At 44.6% G+C, this 14463-nt stretch overlaps 1 protein-coding gene across 5 annotated transcripts in view; it reads right to left on the bottom strand.

Moving 5' to 3' along the window:
* The window catches only part of LMLN (leishmanolysin like peptidase), a 112550-nt gene that overhangs the window by 16567 nt on the left and 81520 nt on the right, over positions 1-14463 (bottom strand). The gene's annotated exons all lie outside the window — the stretch shown is intronic.

Below are 14463 nucleotides of genomic sequence, written 5' to 3'. Positions count from 1 at the left end.
TCACTTTCATGAATGGACACAGAAGCTGTGCCTATTCATTTCATAGATTCTAGGTTAACTTGTACAGAAAGGCCATCATACTGTTCTTTGAAATGCACATGTTTTAGGTTAATTTACAAACTACTTGAAAAGTTAGGCATTGCCTTCATCTCCCTTTCATTTAAAATATACTGTAATGGCATAGAAATATTCAGATCTGATAGAGTATGTACATCTAAAATAGAGAGTTGAGAAAATTACCTTGATCCTACCATTGGATTTTAAAGTTTCACCGAGAGATAATTCACATGTCATACAGTTCAACCATTTAAAATGTACATCTCAGTGTCTGTTAGTGTGTTCACAGCGTTGTGTAACCATCACCACAATCAATGCTAGAACATTTTCACCACTCTGAGAAGCAACCCCACGTCTCTTAGCCGTGATTGCAACCCTTCTCCGTGTCTCTCCACCTACCCCAGTTGCAGGCAACCACCATCTACTTTTGTCTCCAAAGATTTGCGTGGTCTGCATATTTTACATAAATAGGGTCATACAATATGAAGTCCTTTCTAACTGGCTCTTTCACTTAGCATAATGTTTTCAGAATTTTATCCATGTTGTAGCACATATCAGTAGTTTATTTCTTCTTATTGTCAAATAACAGTCTATTTCACGGCTACACCAGTTTTCCATTCATTCATCAGTTGATGGACCTTTAGGTTGTTTCCACTTTTTGGCTATTATGAAAACAGCTGCTGTGAACATTCATTTACAGGTTATTATATGGACATATGTTTTTAATTCCCTGCCACTGTACTTTATCCTCAGAGTTAATTGAGCAGATTTCGGCACTAGTTTTACCCATGCTGTCCTTCCTGCCTTCTCAGTTTCTGCTCATCTAGCCTCATTCATTCAGACCTGGCAGGCAATTTCCTCTTCATGAAGCTTTCTCTGCCTGCTCTGACTCTCATTCACCTTACGACTCAGCGCTTGTTGCCCAGTCTGCAGAACAACTTAGCCCTTGATTTTACATGGCTTTAATTTTAATGGAAGATAATTTTGTCTCATCATAAATTTGATTAAAGGGAAAATAATATATGACATGCATGTCACCTATCCTTGTATAAATTGAAAATATTTTAGCTTGGCAGATTTCAGCATAGAACAAAATGTACCATACCAATTATTTCTTCTTTGAGACACTGACACAGTAAATCTTTTGTTCTAAGTGTGTTTTTAGCAATTAAATATGAAATGAAAACCAATTAGTGTAATAGAGGAGAATTGTTCAATCCAATGCTCATGTTTTTCTCAGTATGGAAAAGGAATCTAAATTTGCCTTCCTTCACTGTGTAGACGGAACTGTATTCCTGGATGGCTGCGTTTGTCAGCTGAACACTTCTGGCTGCAGCTTGTCTGACGATTGACAGCACAGCCCCTTAATCCTAGCGCTCAGTAGAGCGCTCGTGAAAGCAGTGCCACAGCAACAGCTGCTGGGAGGAAATTGATTCGGAAGCCTTGCTTTAGCAGTAGAGTCCAGGGTTTTCAGCTCCGTGGCTCAGCCTGTCTCTGCTGGTCATGTCGGTTATGTACTACTCAATCCAGGAGGTGCTATTTACATTGTAGTACATATGTGACTGTTGCCCACTGAGTCATACAGAGAGAAAAGTAAGCTATAAATTATATGCTCCCCCTCCCCATTTGCTGCCATTTTCAGTAGTGTGAAGAATGACTCAGTGCAGCTATAGGAGACCACTTCCATTGGAATGCCACCTGCCTAACACATACAATTGTCAAGATATAAAAAACAGTAAAAATTATTATGCTAATAGCAAATATTATCGGTAGCTCACTATGTGCCATGTACTCTTCTAAGTGCTTCTAAGCAAATCTTATCTGTAGCTCTCCATGCACCATGTACTTTCCTAAGGGCTTCATGTCAGTCCCTGGTTTAATCTTCCCAACATCCCAGTGAAGTAGATGGTATTATTCTCTCCATTTCATAGATAAAGAACCAGAGACACAGAAAGTTAATTTGCTCAAGTCACACAGCTAGTATCTGGTAGAGCTGGGATTCAGACACAGACCTTCTGGCTTCTGTGTAGATACTGCCTCTCAAACCATTCCACGAAACACCTGGTTGGGTGAGGTGGCTCATGCCAGTAATCCTAGCACTTTGAGAGGCTGAGGCAGGAACAGTGCTTGAGCCCAGGAATTTGAGACCAGCCAGCACAATACAAGTGAGACCCTGCTTCTACCAAAAAAAAAATTTTAACAGTTATCTGAGGCATAGGGGTGCGTGCCTATAGTCCTAGCTACATTGGGAAGCTGTGGTAGGAGGGTCACTTGAGCTCGGGATATTGAGGCTGCAGTGAGCAGTGGTCAGGCCACCTGGGTAACAGAGCGAGACTCTCTCTCATAAATAAAACGTTTTGTATAGATTCCCATAGAAGTGAGTTAGACATCAGGCATAGAATTATTAGCCACTTTGATCTCTGCCTTGGGAGTAAAACATTTAATAAGGGACAGCTTTAAGCCATCTCAGTCAATAGCCTCTAACTTCTTCAGAAGATTCTTATTTCATTAATTTCTCAGCAAGAGACTACCTGGATTAAGACATTTGGTGGGCACCATTTTGAGTTGAAGAATCTCGATTGGGAAGAAGGGAGACCTCTACTTGACTGGAGCTTCCCAGTGATATCATTGAGTGTCCCCCAAAAGAATCTTTAGAACAAGACTTTCATCATGCCATATCTCTATGGAAAGGAAATTCTTCACAAGAAAACAAAGGCAAATAATAGACCATCTGATTCTCATGGGAAAGTTTTCATTATAAAAGAAAAAAAGGGCCGGGTGTGGTGGCTCAGCCTGTAATCCCAGCACTTTGGGAGGGCAAGGTAGGTGGATTACCGGAGGTCAGGAGTTCAAGAACAGTCTGGCCAATATGGTGAAACCCTGTCTCTACTAAAAATATAAAAATTAGCCAGGAATGGTGGTGTGCACCTCTGTCCCAGCTACTTGGGAGGCTGAGGCAGGAGAATTACTTGAACCCAAGAGGTGGAAGTTGTAGTGAGCTAAGATGTTGCCACTGCACTCCAGCCTGGATGACAGAGTGTGATTCCATCTCAAAAAAAAAGAAAAGAAAAAAAAAGGACAAAGTATGCTGGTCAATATCCTAAGGGTGAGACGATCCCCCTTCGAGATTAGAAAATAACACTATATGCACAGTAACATCAATAAGAATCAACATAAAATACATGATTCACTATCTACAAAAGTAACCTGCACCAAGTGGCAATGTCTGAGTGTGTGGTTGAGAATATTGTCTATAATATGTGTACGAGAAAGAAGAGGCCTCAAGAAGAAGGTCAGAGCTGGAAATGTAGATTAGGGAATCTGGGTCAAAATTTTGAGATTTTAGGAGTCCTGAGAGAATTTAAAAGAGGAATAGTGGCTGGGCGTGGTGGCTCACGCCTGTAATCCCAGCACTTTGGGAGGCCGAGGTGGGCAGATCATGAGGTCAGGAGTTCAAGACCAACCTGGCCAACATGGTGAAACCCCGTCTCTACTAAAAATACAAAAAATTAGCCAGGCATGGTGGTGGGCACCTGTAATCCCAGCTACGTGGGAGGCTGAGGCAGGAGAATCGCTTGAACCTGGGAGGCGGAGGTTGCAGCGAGCGGAGATCACGCCACTGCACTCCAGCCTGGACAACAGTGCAAGACTCCGTCTCAAAAAACAAAAACAAAAACAAAAAAACAAAAAACAAACAAAAAAACAGGAATAGAAAGGAATAGGACTGAACATCAGAGGTTGCTGCATTTAGAAATAAAGTGGGTTCAGAGGAGCAGAGGGAGCATTTGGTCTACTCACAGTTGCTACTGAGTAAAGCAGGATAAAGTCCTTCATGACCCTTGCACTTTTTTATTGGAATTATTTAAAAATCAGATTGCGGTATAAAAAACACAATAAGTGATGAAAAATAGATCTCTGGATGAGACCATGTGTCATAGAGTCCAATGGAAGGGGAGAAGCAGGATAATAGAAAATCTACAAAAAGTAGACAAAAGTTATGTTTTTATTATAGAAAAAATCTTTATTTAAAGAGAAATGATTAAGAGAAAGGGAAAAAACTGAAATCTATGGGTGAATACTAACAGAGAATATTTAGATCAGCCTGAAGACAGATGAGGATAAAAAATGTAATGGGAACTAGATAAGAGTTTTCTAAAAATCATCTTAGTAAGATGTAATTTAACAAAACTTGGAATATCTTTAACTATTAATGACAATGTTTCTAAAGCATCTTTAAAAACTAAAATGTAAATATAACTACTCTTTTTTTTTTTTACTAACCCTTAGTATTTTATGTGTAAAAACCCCCACTTTTAACCCTCATTTTTGGCAGCTTAAATTTCAGAAAAGATAATGATGAAAGTATAAATCATTTTTAGCTGTTTTAAGAAAAGCGTCTATTTTTGAAATCTGTCCTTATTGGCATCAGGTTTATAAAATGTGCTTTATACACCTGCCTAAATACATATTATTCATCAACTTATGAGAAATAACATTTTTAAGATAGAACAGGGTCTCTAGATTTTACAAAAATAATTTTAAACACTTTCTTTTTTTTCTTTTTTTTTTTATGAATAAAGTCTGGAGTTTAGTTAATAGTAATGTACCAATGTTAATTTCAACAAATGTACCATTGTTATGTAAAATGTTAACATTAGAGGAAACCAGGTGAGGGTTATACAAGAACTCTCTGTACTATCTGCAACCTAGAATAATCTAAAACTATTGCCAAAGAAAAGGCTTTTTTAAATTTTTTTATTATTATACTTTAAGTTTTAGGGTACATGTGCACAACGTGCAGGTTTGTTACATATGTATACATGTGCCATGTTGGTGTGCTGCACCCATTAACTCATCATTTAGCATTAGGTATATCTCCCAATGCTATCCCTCCCCACTCCCCCACCCCACAACAGTCCCCAGAGTGTGATGTTCCCCTTCCTGTGTCCATGTGTTTTCATTGTTCAATTCCCACCTATGAGTGAGAACATGTGGTGTTTGGTTTTTTGTTCTTGCGATAGTTTGCTGAGATGATGGTTTCCAGCTTCATCCATGTCCCTACAAAGGACATGAACTCATCACTTTTTATGGCTACATAGTATTCCATGGTGTATATGTGCCACATTTTCTTAATCCAGTCTGTCATTGTTGGACATTTGGGTTGGTTCCAAGTCTTTGCTACTGTGAATAAGATATTAACTCAAAAAGTTTTCTTAATTCTTCATTTTCTTCTTCAGGCTTGAAAAAGAAAGTGTTGCAATAAACATAGGTGTGCATGTTTATTGCAACACTTTCTTTTTCAAGCCTGAAGAAGAAAATGAAGAATTAAGAAAACTTTTTTTGAGTTAATATCATCACTGGAGTATAATGTGGATCAAATAAGGAAGAAAAATCATGAATTAGAGGAAGAGGCATCTGGGTATGGTTTTCATATTGTAGAACATTTTAATCATTTATTAATTGACTTAACTCTAATATTACTTGATTAAAACCTAGATACAAATTCATTTTATGTCTGCATTTTCATAATTAAACGAAATCTATTTTAAAATGCATTTTGGAAACTCACAACATTATAGGCATGCGCGTCATGGGGGCGGGAGTCAGCTGAGCTGCTGGGGCAAGGTTGGGATGAAAAAATTTATATTAAAAACATATAAAAAAAGAAACAACACAATCTGAAATTTTTTTGAATGCCAAAATGCTACGCTTCTTTTTTTTTTTTTTTTTTTTTTGAGACAGAGTCTGAGTCTGTCACCCAGGCTGGGGTGCAATGGTGCATTCTCTGCTCACTGCAACCTCCACCTCCCGGGTTCAAGCATTTCTCTGGCCTCAGCCTCCTGAGTAGCTGGGATCACAGGCACGCACTGCCACACCTGGCTAATTTTTGTATTTTTAGTAGAGATGGAGTTTCACCATGTTGGTCAGGCTGGTCTCGAACTCCTGACCTTGTGATCTGCCCACCTGGGTCTCAAAAAGTTGGTGTGAGCCACTGCACCCAGCCATTTATTCTTTAATGATTTTGAAAACAATAATGACAAAGCCTTGGACATGTAATGTCAACTGCACTCTTCATTATCTAGTTTCAATGATAATTTCTGAAGATATTTTTGCTGTCTTTGGTCATCTTTCTTTTGCAGTACCCTTCTCTGCTGCATTCAAATTCTTTAAAGGAGACCTATTCGTGTCATTCTTTAACATCAAAATTTATCTTGATATGTAGCTTGTATTTTGTTTCTGCCTCTTTTTCTTTTAAATATAAAACATATCATGGAAATTTACTCATTTTACATGGGCCCTTCTGTTGTATACATGAAGTATACATGCTATTAAACTTCTGTCTTACAGAAATAAATTTTATATATATATAAATATATGCATAACTTGAAAAGAGTAAAATGAGCATTCATGTTTTGATCACAGATTTTTTTTTAAATGGAATGTGTCTTTGAAGCCCTGAACACAGCTACTTTTCTATTTATTTACTGAGCACTTAAGTTGGTTTTCTGATTCTAATGAACATTTTTCTGTCATTGCCTTTCTCTACATGGTTCTGCATATCTTTCATTTTGTTGACATTTTGTCAGGAAAGATCTCTAGATCTCTTCTTCAAAGTCTTTACGTCAACACATATCTCTGCCCCTTTCCTTTTTTTCTAAAACTGCCTGTTTCCTTTTTCTCAGGAGATCTGGTTGTATAATAGGGTGTGCCACCTCCTTCGTCTCATTGCCCCTTGATATTCTGGTATGATTGGGTGGCTTCCTGAGTCCTGCAGAATCATGGGCTGATTAAAGCTCTTTTCTTTATGATCATGGAGAATATTAGTACTGCAAAGTGGAGCTATCAGATGTCTTCAAGGCCTTTTCCCTGTTGTCTTGACAATCAGCACTCAGCTTCTTTTCATTCAAGTATCTGAAGGCTTCTTGAATTTTCCCCCTCAAAATGGACTTGTCTTCCTTTACCACATTGCCAGGCTGCAACAAAGATAGCTGATAATGCAGAAGCAAGTTCAGAAGGGGCTAGCAAACAGAGGTCAGGAGAGTTTGGAGGGCTTTGAAGACAGGAAGATGAGGGAAAGTTTGGATCTTTGTAAAGAATTGTTAAATACTTGTGATCAAAAGCCTGACAGGAAAATGGACAGTAAAGGCCAGACTTAGAAGGTCTCAGATGAAAATGAGGAACTTACTAGGAACAGAAGCCAAGGGTACTTTTGATTTGCTGTAGCAGAGAACATGGCTTCACGGCGACCCTGCCCTGGAGATCTGTGATGTAGGCTCCAGCCTACAGGGTCGGTGGGTTTTCTCCCATATGTGGAGACGAGAAAGTGTAGAAATGAAGACACAAGACAAAGAGATAAAAGAAAAGACAGCTGGGTCCAGGGGACCACTACCACCAAGATGCGGAGACTGGTAGTGGCCCTGAATGCCTGGCTGCACTGTTATTTATGGGATACAAAGCAAAAGGGGCAGGATAATGAGTGTGAGCCATCTCCAATGATAGGTAAGGTCACGTGGGTCATGTGTCCACTGGACAGGGGGCCCTTCCCTGCCTGGCAGCCAAGGCAGAGAGAGAGCGGGAGAGAGAGAGACAGCTTACACCATTATTTCTGCATATTAGAGACTTTTAGTACTTTCACTAATTTTGCTACTGTTATCTAAAAGGCAGAGCCAGGTGTACAGGGTGGAAAATGAAAGCGGACTAGGAGCGTGACCACTGAAGCACAGCATCACAGGGAGACGGTTAGGCCTCCGGATAACTGCGGGTGGGCCTGACTGATGTCAGGCCCTCCACAAGAGGTGGAGGAGTAGAATCTTCTCTAAACTCCCCCGGGGAAAGGGAGACTCCCTTTCCTGGTCTGCTAAGTAGTGGGTGTTTTTCCTTGACACTGATGCTACCGCTAGACCACAGTCCGCTTGGCAACGGGCGTCTTCCCAGACGCTGGCGTCACCGCTAGACCAAGGAGCCCTCTGGTGGCCCTGTCCGGGCATGACAGAAAAGCTCGCACTCTTGTCTTCGGTCACTTCTCACTATGTGCCCTCAGCTCCTGTCTCTGTATGGCCTGGCTTTTCCTAGGTTATGATTATAGAGCGAGGATTATTATAATATTGGAATAAAGAGTCATTGCTACAAACTAATGATGAATGATATTCGTAGATAATCATGTCTATGATCTAGATCTAGTATAACTCTTGTTGTTTTATATATTTTATTATACTGGAACAGCTCGTGCCCTCGGTCTCTTGCCTCGGCACCTGGATGACTTGCCGTCCGCACTGTGAAACTTTGAACTTGAGGGTGATGACTTAGTGCATGTCTGGTGGAATGAACTTCTAGGCAGCAAAGCTCAAGATGTGTCCTGTCTGCATCAAACAGCCTGTGCTTTTATGTGTGACCGAGGCAATGACCTCTGATTCAGACTTATATTAAATGAGTCCCAACTCTTATATTAAATGAGAAGCAAACTCAAAAGTTTGGAAAATTTGCAGCCTGGCCAATTGGTCAAAAAGAAAAGCTGATTTTCAGGGGAAAAATTCTGGAAGGGTTCAGAAATTTGCATAAAAAGGAGTCCAGTGCTAATAGCCAAGACAATAGGAAAAAGGCCTTGAAGGCATTTCAGAGACATTTACAGCAGCCCTTGCTGTCACAGGCCCTGGGGCCTAGGAGAGAAGTATGGTTTCCTGGGCCAGTCCCATGATCTCCCTCTATGTGCAGCCTCAGGACACTGCTGCCTGCATCCCTGCAGCTCCAGCTGCAGCTCCAGCCATGGCTGAAAGATGCACACATACAGCCTGTGTCACTGCTTCAGAGGATGTGAGCTAGAAGCCTTGGTAACTTCCTCAGTGTTAAGCCACTAGGTGGACAGAGCATGAGACTAGAGGCTTGGGAGCCTCTGTATAGATTTTGGAAGATGTATGGAAATACCTGGGTGTCCAGGCAAAAGCATCCCCAAAAGGCAGAGCCTCATAAGAAACCTCTACTAGAGCAGTGCCAAAGGAAAATATGGGGTTGGAGCCCCCACACTGGAGGCTACCATCATGCAGACCCCAGATTTATAGACCACCCCCCTCCCAACAGCTTGTACCATCAGTGGGGAAAAGCTACAGGCACTCAATACCAGCCCAGCCCATGAGGGCAGCCGTGGGGTGTAAACTCTGCAAAGCCACAGGTGCAGAGCTGCCCAAGGCCTTGGGAGCCCAGCCCTCACACCCTTGTGCCCTGGATGTGGGACAAGGTTTCAAAAAGGGTGATTTTGGAGCTTTAGGATTGAATGACTGGCCTTCTGGGTGTGGAGACTGTAAGTCCTATCTGTGCTTTGTTCTTTCTGGCAAAATCCTCCCTTTTGGCTGGTAATGCTTACCCATTGCCTGTGCAAGTACTGTGCTTTGGAAGTAGTTAACTTGCTTTATATTTCAGAGGCTCGTGGGCCTAAGGGACTGTAGCCTTGTGTCAGATGACACTTTAAGCTTTGGACATTTGTATAAATGCTGGAATGATATAAGACTTTAGGGGACTGTAGGGAAGGCATCATTGTATTTTGCAATGTGAGAAGGACATGAGATTTTAGGAGTCAGGGACAGAATAATAAAATTTAGCTCTGTGTCCCTGCCAAAACTCATGTGGAATTGTAATCGGGATTGTTAAAGGTGGGGCATGGCGGAAGGTGATTTAATCATGGTGGGGAGTGGGGGTTGGAAGGTGGGGGCATAGGGAAAATGGGGGATTATGGTGGCGGTGAGGGGTGAAAAGTGGTGAGGGGGGTGGATCCTTCACAAATGATTAAACACCATCTCCTTATTGCTGTCCTTGTGATAGTGAGTTATCTTCATGATTTTGGAGCTGTGAGATTGAATGGATACTGGGCTTCTGGGTTTGGACTTGCATTGGGCCTGTGGTCCCATTTGTGTTATTTTCCCAGGAAATTTCTTCCCTTTGGATTGAGAAAGCTTACCCAATGCCTTTACCATCACCGTACCTTGAAAGAAAAGAACTCCCTTTTACATTCAGGGACTCATAGGCAAAGGGACTGTAGCCTTGTCTCAGATGAGATGTGGAATTTTTACATTTGCATTAATGCTGGAATGATTGAAGACTTTTGGGAACTTTTGTAAAGGCTTGATTGTATTTTGCTCTGTGAGAAGGACATGAAATTCAGTGGGCTCAGGGTTTGAATAATATGGTTTGTCTGTGTTTCCCTAGAAAAACTCAAGTGAATTGTAATCCTGAATGTTGGAGGTGGGGCCTGGTGGGAGGTGACTTAATCATGACAGGAGGGTGTTGGGGTGGAAGAAAAAGGAGTGGGTAGGGTAGGGAGGAGTATGTTGGCAGTAGGGTGGTGAGAGGGTAGGGGGTAGCAGGAAGGGGGGTAACCTGCTGCAGAGGCAGAGGCTCATGGGAAACCTCTACTAGGGCAGTGCACCTGTGGCTTTGCAGGCTTTAGCCCCCATGGCTGCTCTCATGGGCTGGGTTGGTGTGGAGTGCCTGTAGCTTTTCCATACTGAGGGTGTGAGCCGTTGGTTTGTCTATGAATCTGGGCTCTGGAGGATGGTGGCCTCCTGTGTGGGGGCTCCAAGCCCATAGTTTCCTTCTGCACCGCCCTAGCAGAGGTTTTCCAGGAGGCTTCTGCCTGGAAACAGTGGGCGGTGGTGTGGGTGGCGGATCCTTCACCAATGGTTAATCTTCTTGATGCTGATCTCCTGATAGTGAGTTATCCTGAGATCTGGTCTTATAACAAGATGTGGCTCTTCTTTCCTCTCTCTGTCTTGCTCCTACTCCTGCCATATGAAATGTCTCATTGCCGCTTGGCCTTCTGGTATGGTTAGGAGGGGCCTGATCAGCGTGGGCCTGGTCAGTGGACCTAGTCAGTTGGGACTGACCTAGTCAGTGAGGCCTATTTAATGGGGGCATGGTCAGCAGGGGTCTGTTTAGAGAGGGTCTCATTAGGGGGATCTAGTAGTGGGGTCTTAGTGAGTGGAGACCTAGCGGCAGCCAGTTGTTTGGTGTCTGGTCAGTGCAAACTTGGGCTGTGGGGCTTGGTCAGTGGAGACCTGGTCAACTGGGGCTTAGTGGTGGCATTGTCAGCATGGGCTGGGTCACTGGTGACCAGGTCAAGGGGTGCTATTCAGTGGAGACCTGGTCACAAGGGACATAGTCAGCATGGCCTGGTGGGCATGTCCTCATCAGTGAGGCCCTTGTCAGTGGGGTCCTGGTCAGGGCAGCCTGGTCAGTGGAACCTAATCAATGGGGGCCTGGTCAGAGAAGACTGGGTCAGTTGTGGCTTTTGTAGCACTGGTCTGTGGGGTGACCTGGTCAGCAGGGATCTCAGCAGTGGGTGCCTGTTCATTGGGGTCTACTCACTAGGGTCGTGGTCAGGGGCATCTGGTCACCTCAGTCCTGGTTAGTAGGGGCCTGGTCAGTGGCAGCCTGTTCCCTGGAGGCCTGGTCAGTGGGGCCTCATCTGTGGGGCCAGGCAATGGGGTCATAATCAGTGGAACCTGGTCAGTGAGGCCTTGTCAATAAGGTCCTGGTCAGTGAGGCCTTGTCAGTAAGGTCCTGGTCAGTGAAGTCCTGGTCACTGTGGGCCTGGCAGCGGAGGCCTGGTTAGTGGGACCTCCTGATGGAGGTCCAATCATCAGTGAGGGTTTGGTCGGGGAGGACCTGGTGTGTGGGGTCTGGCCAGCAGGGACTTGGTCATTGGGGGGTGATGAGCGCTGCTGGGAGATCACAGGTGCAATGCATGTTATTGAGGGCCCTGTGGACAGCTGGGACGGCCCAGTGGCACCCAACAGCCCAGTCAAAAGTGGACAAAGCAGGTGTTTGGATGGACCTGGAGGATCTTGCTCAGAGATCCTGACAGGACAAAGTTAAAGGAAAGGCCAGAGTGGCTGGAGAGACGGTCACAGTCTATGTGCTGCACAGGATGGAGGAAGCCAGGGAATAGGCACGTGGGCAGTTGGGGTGCAGGGAGAGGCAGGTGCATGCTGGGAAGTCAGACCCTGAGAGGGCTGTGGGGGCATCAGGTGGGGTGGGCTCCAGGTGAACCCTCAGTGCACCGGGCAGGTCTCAGCCCAGGTTCCCTAGACCCAGGCCGGGTGATGTGATCATTCCCTGGGGGACTGCTGTCAGGCCCCAGCCACCCACCCTGGGCAGCACTGTCCCATCTCAGGACTGGACTTTCTCAGATCCTGCAGAGGGCACAGCCTCTAGCCCAGGAGGGGCAGCCCCGGGGTGCAGCCCAAGCTCTCCATGGGCCTGAGCATCCCCCGCCAGCCCTGAGCTCCCTCTGCTCCCAGCTCCTGCTTTTCCAGTGACAGCCAGCAGGGAGACCCCGTCCTCCCTTCCCTGTGTGTCTCCTGGGCTGAAACTTGTAGTGGATTGGGACAAGGATGGTGCTTCCATCAGGCCCACTTAGGGAGGGGACTGGCTCCTAGCCTGGCGCAGGTCCTCAGCTCGGCCTTGGTTGCCTTAGAATGAAAAGGATCAGTCAGTGCCCTGAAGGTGAAGGTGAGAGACTGTCCGTGCTGTGTGCGAGGCTGGTCTAGGGATGGAGGACTTGGCAGGGCCCCCCAGTCTGTCAGGCCTGGGCAGTACTGTTCTGTCTCAGGACTCAGAAAGCCCAGCCCTGAGATGGGACGGTGCTGCCCAGGGTGGGTGACTGGGGCCTGACGGCAGTCCCTCAGGGAGTGACCACATCACACAGCTGGGGTCCACGGAGCCTGGCCTAAGACCTGCCCAGTGCACTGAGGGTGCACCTGAGTCCACTCCACCTGATGCCCCCACAGCCCTCACAGGGTCTGACCTCTGAGCATGCACCTGCCTCTCCCTGCACCCCAGCTGTCCACCGTGTATGTTCCCTGACTTCCTCCATCCTGTCCAGCAGGATGGGCTGGACAAGGGGGACAGCCTATGTGCACATTTGGTAGCAAGCAGGAGTGACACACCATCCCTGGGAGGTGCCATGGTTTCTGCCAAACCCAACTCCAGAACTCTGTCCCTGAGGTGGTTTTACCAAACCCAAAACCCAGAACTGTGGTTGTGGCTCAGCAGTCAGCACCCGCTAGTGTCAGGACACTACTGGGAAGTTGGGACCTGACCAAAGCCCATGGTGTCTGTGGCCTGAGGACAGGGTGTCTTGGGGACATAAGGCCAGGCCACCAATGGCCATTGGGTCATAGGGCCTCAGCCCCAGGGTTTGTCCTTCCCTGGATCCTTCTGGTTCAGTCCTATCAGGGCCATGGAACCCAAGACTATAAACTAAGTTTCCCCCCAAGTTAGTTCAGCCTTTGCCCAGGAATGAACAAGGACAGCTTGGAGGTTAGACGCAAGATGGAGTCGGCTAAGTTAGATCTCTTTCACTGGCTCAGTCATCATTTTGAGAAGGCGGTTTCATCTCCACCCAAATCTCATCTTGAATTCCCATGTTTGCAGGAGGGACCCAGTGGGGGGCAATTGAATTGGGCGGGGGGGGCAGGTGTTTCCTGTGCTGTTCTTGTGATAGTGAGTAAGTCTCATGAGATCTGATGGGTTTAAAACGGGGAGTTTCCCTACACAAGCTCTCTGCTCTTGTCTGCTTCCCTGTGAAACGTGCCTTTCACCTCCTGCCATGACAGTGAGGCCTCCCCAGCCATGTAGACATGTAAAGTCCATTAAACCGCTTGCTCTTGTAAACTGCCCAGTCTTGGGTGTCTTTATCAGCAGCATGAAAACAGACTCATACAGCAGGCAAGCTGTGCTGAAGAAGCAATTACTCTATTCTTTGTGTTCTTTGTGGCAACCTCACTTACATTGTATCTTCAACCAAATACATCCAAATCTCCACTTATGAACACTCATGAGTGTGAACACATGGCAACCCTCTTCTCATCTGCCTGTACACTCCTGAAATGTCACTAGGATACACCTGATGTGGGGGAAAGCCAGATGTTCAGATACTGTGATTTGAGTATTTCCGAATAAGGCAATGTCAGAAAGTTGTTGAGTCACTAATGTCTCTACTGAAATTGAAAAAAATTGAGTGGCACTGAGAATTAAAATGATTTTGCATCTAAGACATAACATCTATAGGCATTAAAATATTTCTATAATATAAAATGGAAAAAGCATCGACTATCAGAATATTTGGACAAATATTTGGGTCACGTATTTGGACCCATCTCCCTAATTCATTTTAAACATTTAAAAAAAATGAACTTCTAATGGGATCCCAACAAAGGTGATTTAAATAAACTCCTCCATTTCTGCATATCTACTGGTGAGGTTGTGAACAAAAGACTTATGTAATAATGCCCCCTAAAATAGTATATTCTATGAACATATCCAAAGGTAGTGTAAACAAAGTAATATATGAGATATAGCTTTATCTTCAGTATGCTGGGCAAATAATATTGTATTTATCTGAGGTAATTTATT

This window comes from Pan paniscus, chromosome 2, assembly GCF_029289425.2.
Source record: "Pan paniscus chromosome 2, NHGRI_mPanPan1-v2.0_pri, whole genome shotgun sequence".
NCBI lineage: Eukaryota > Metazoa > Chordata > Mammalia > Primates > Hominidae > Pan > Pan paniscus.
This window is presented reverse-complemented; position numbering and strand designations above follow the sequence as displayed.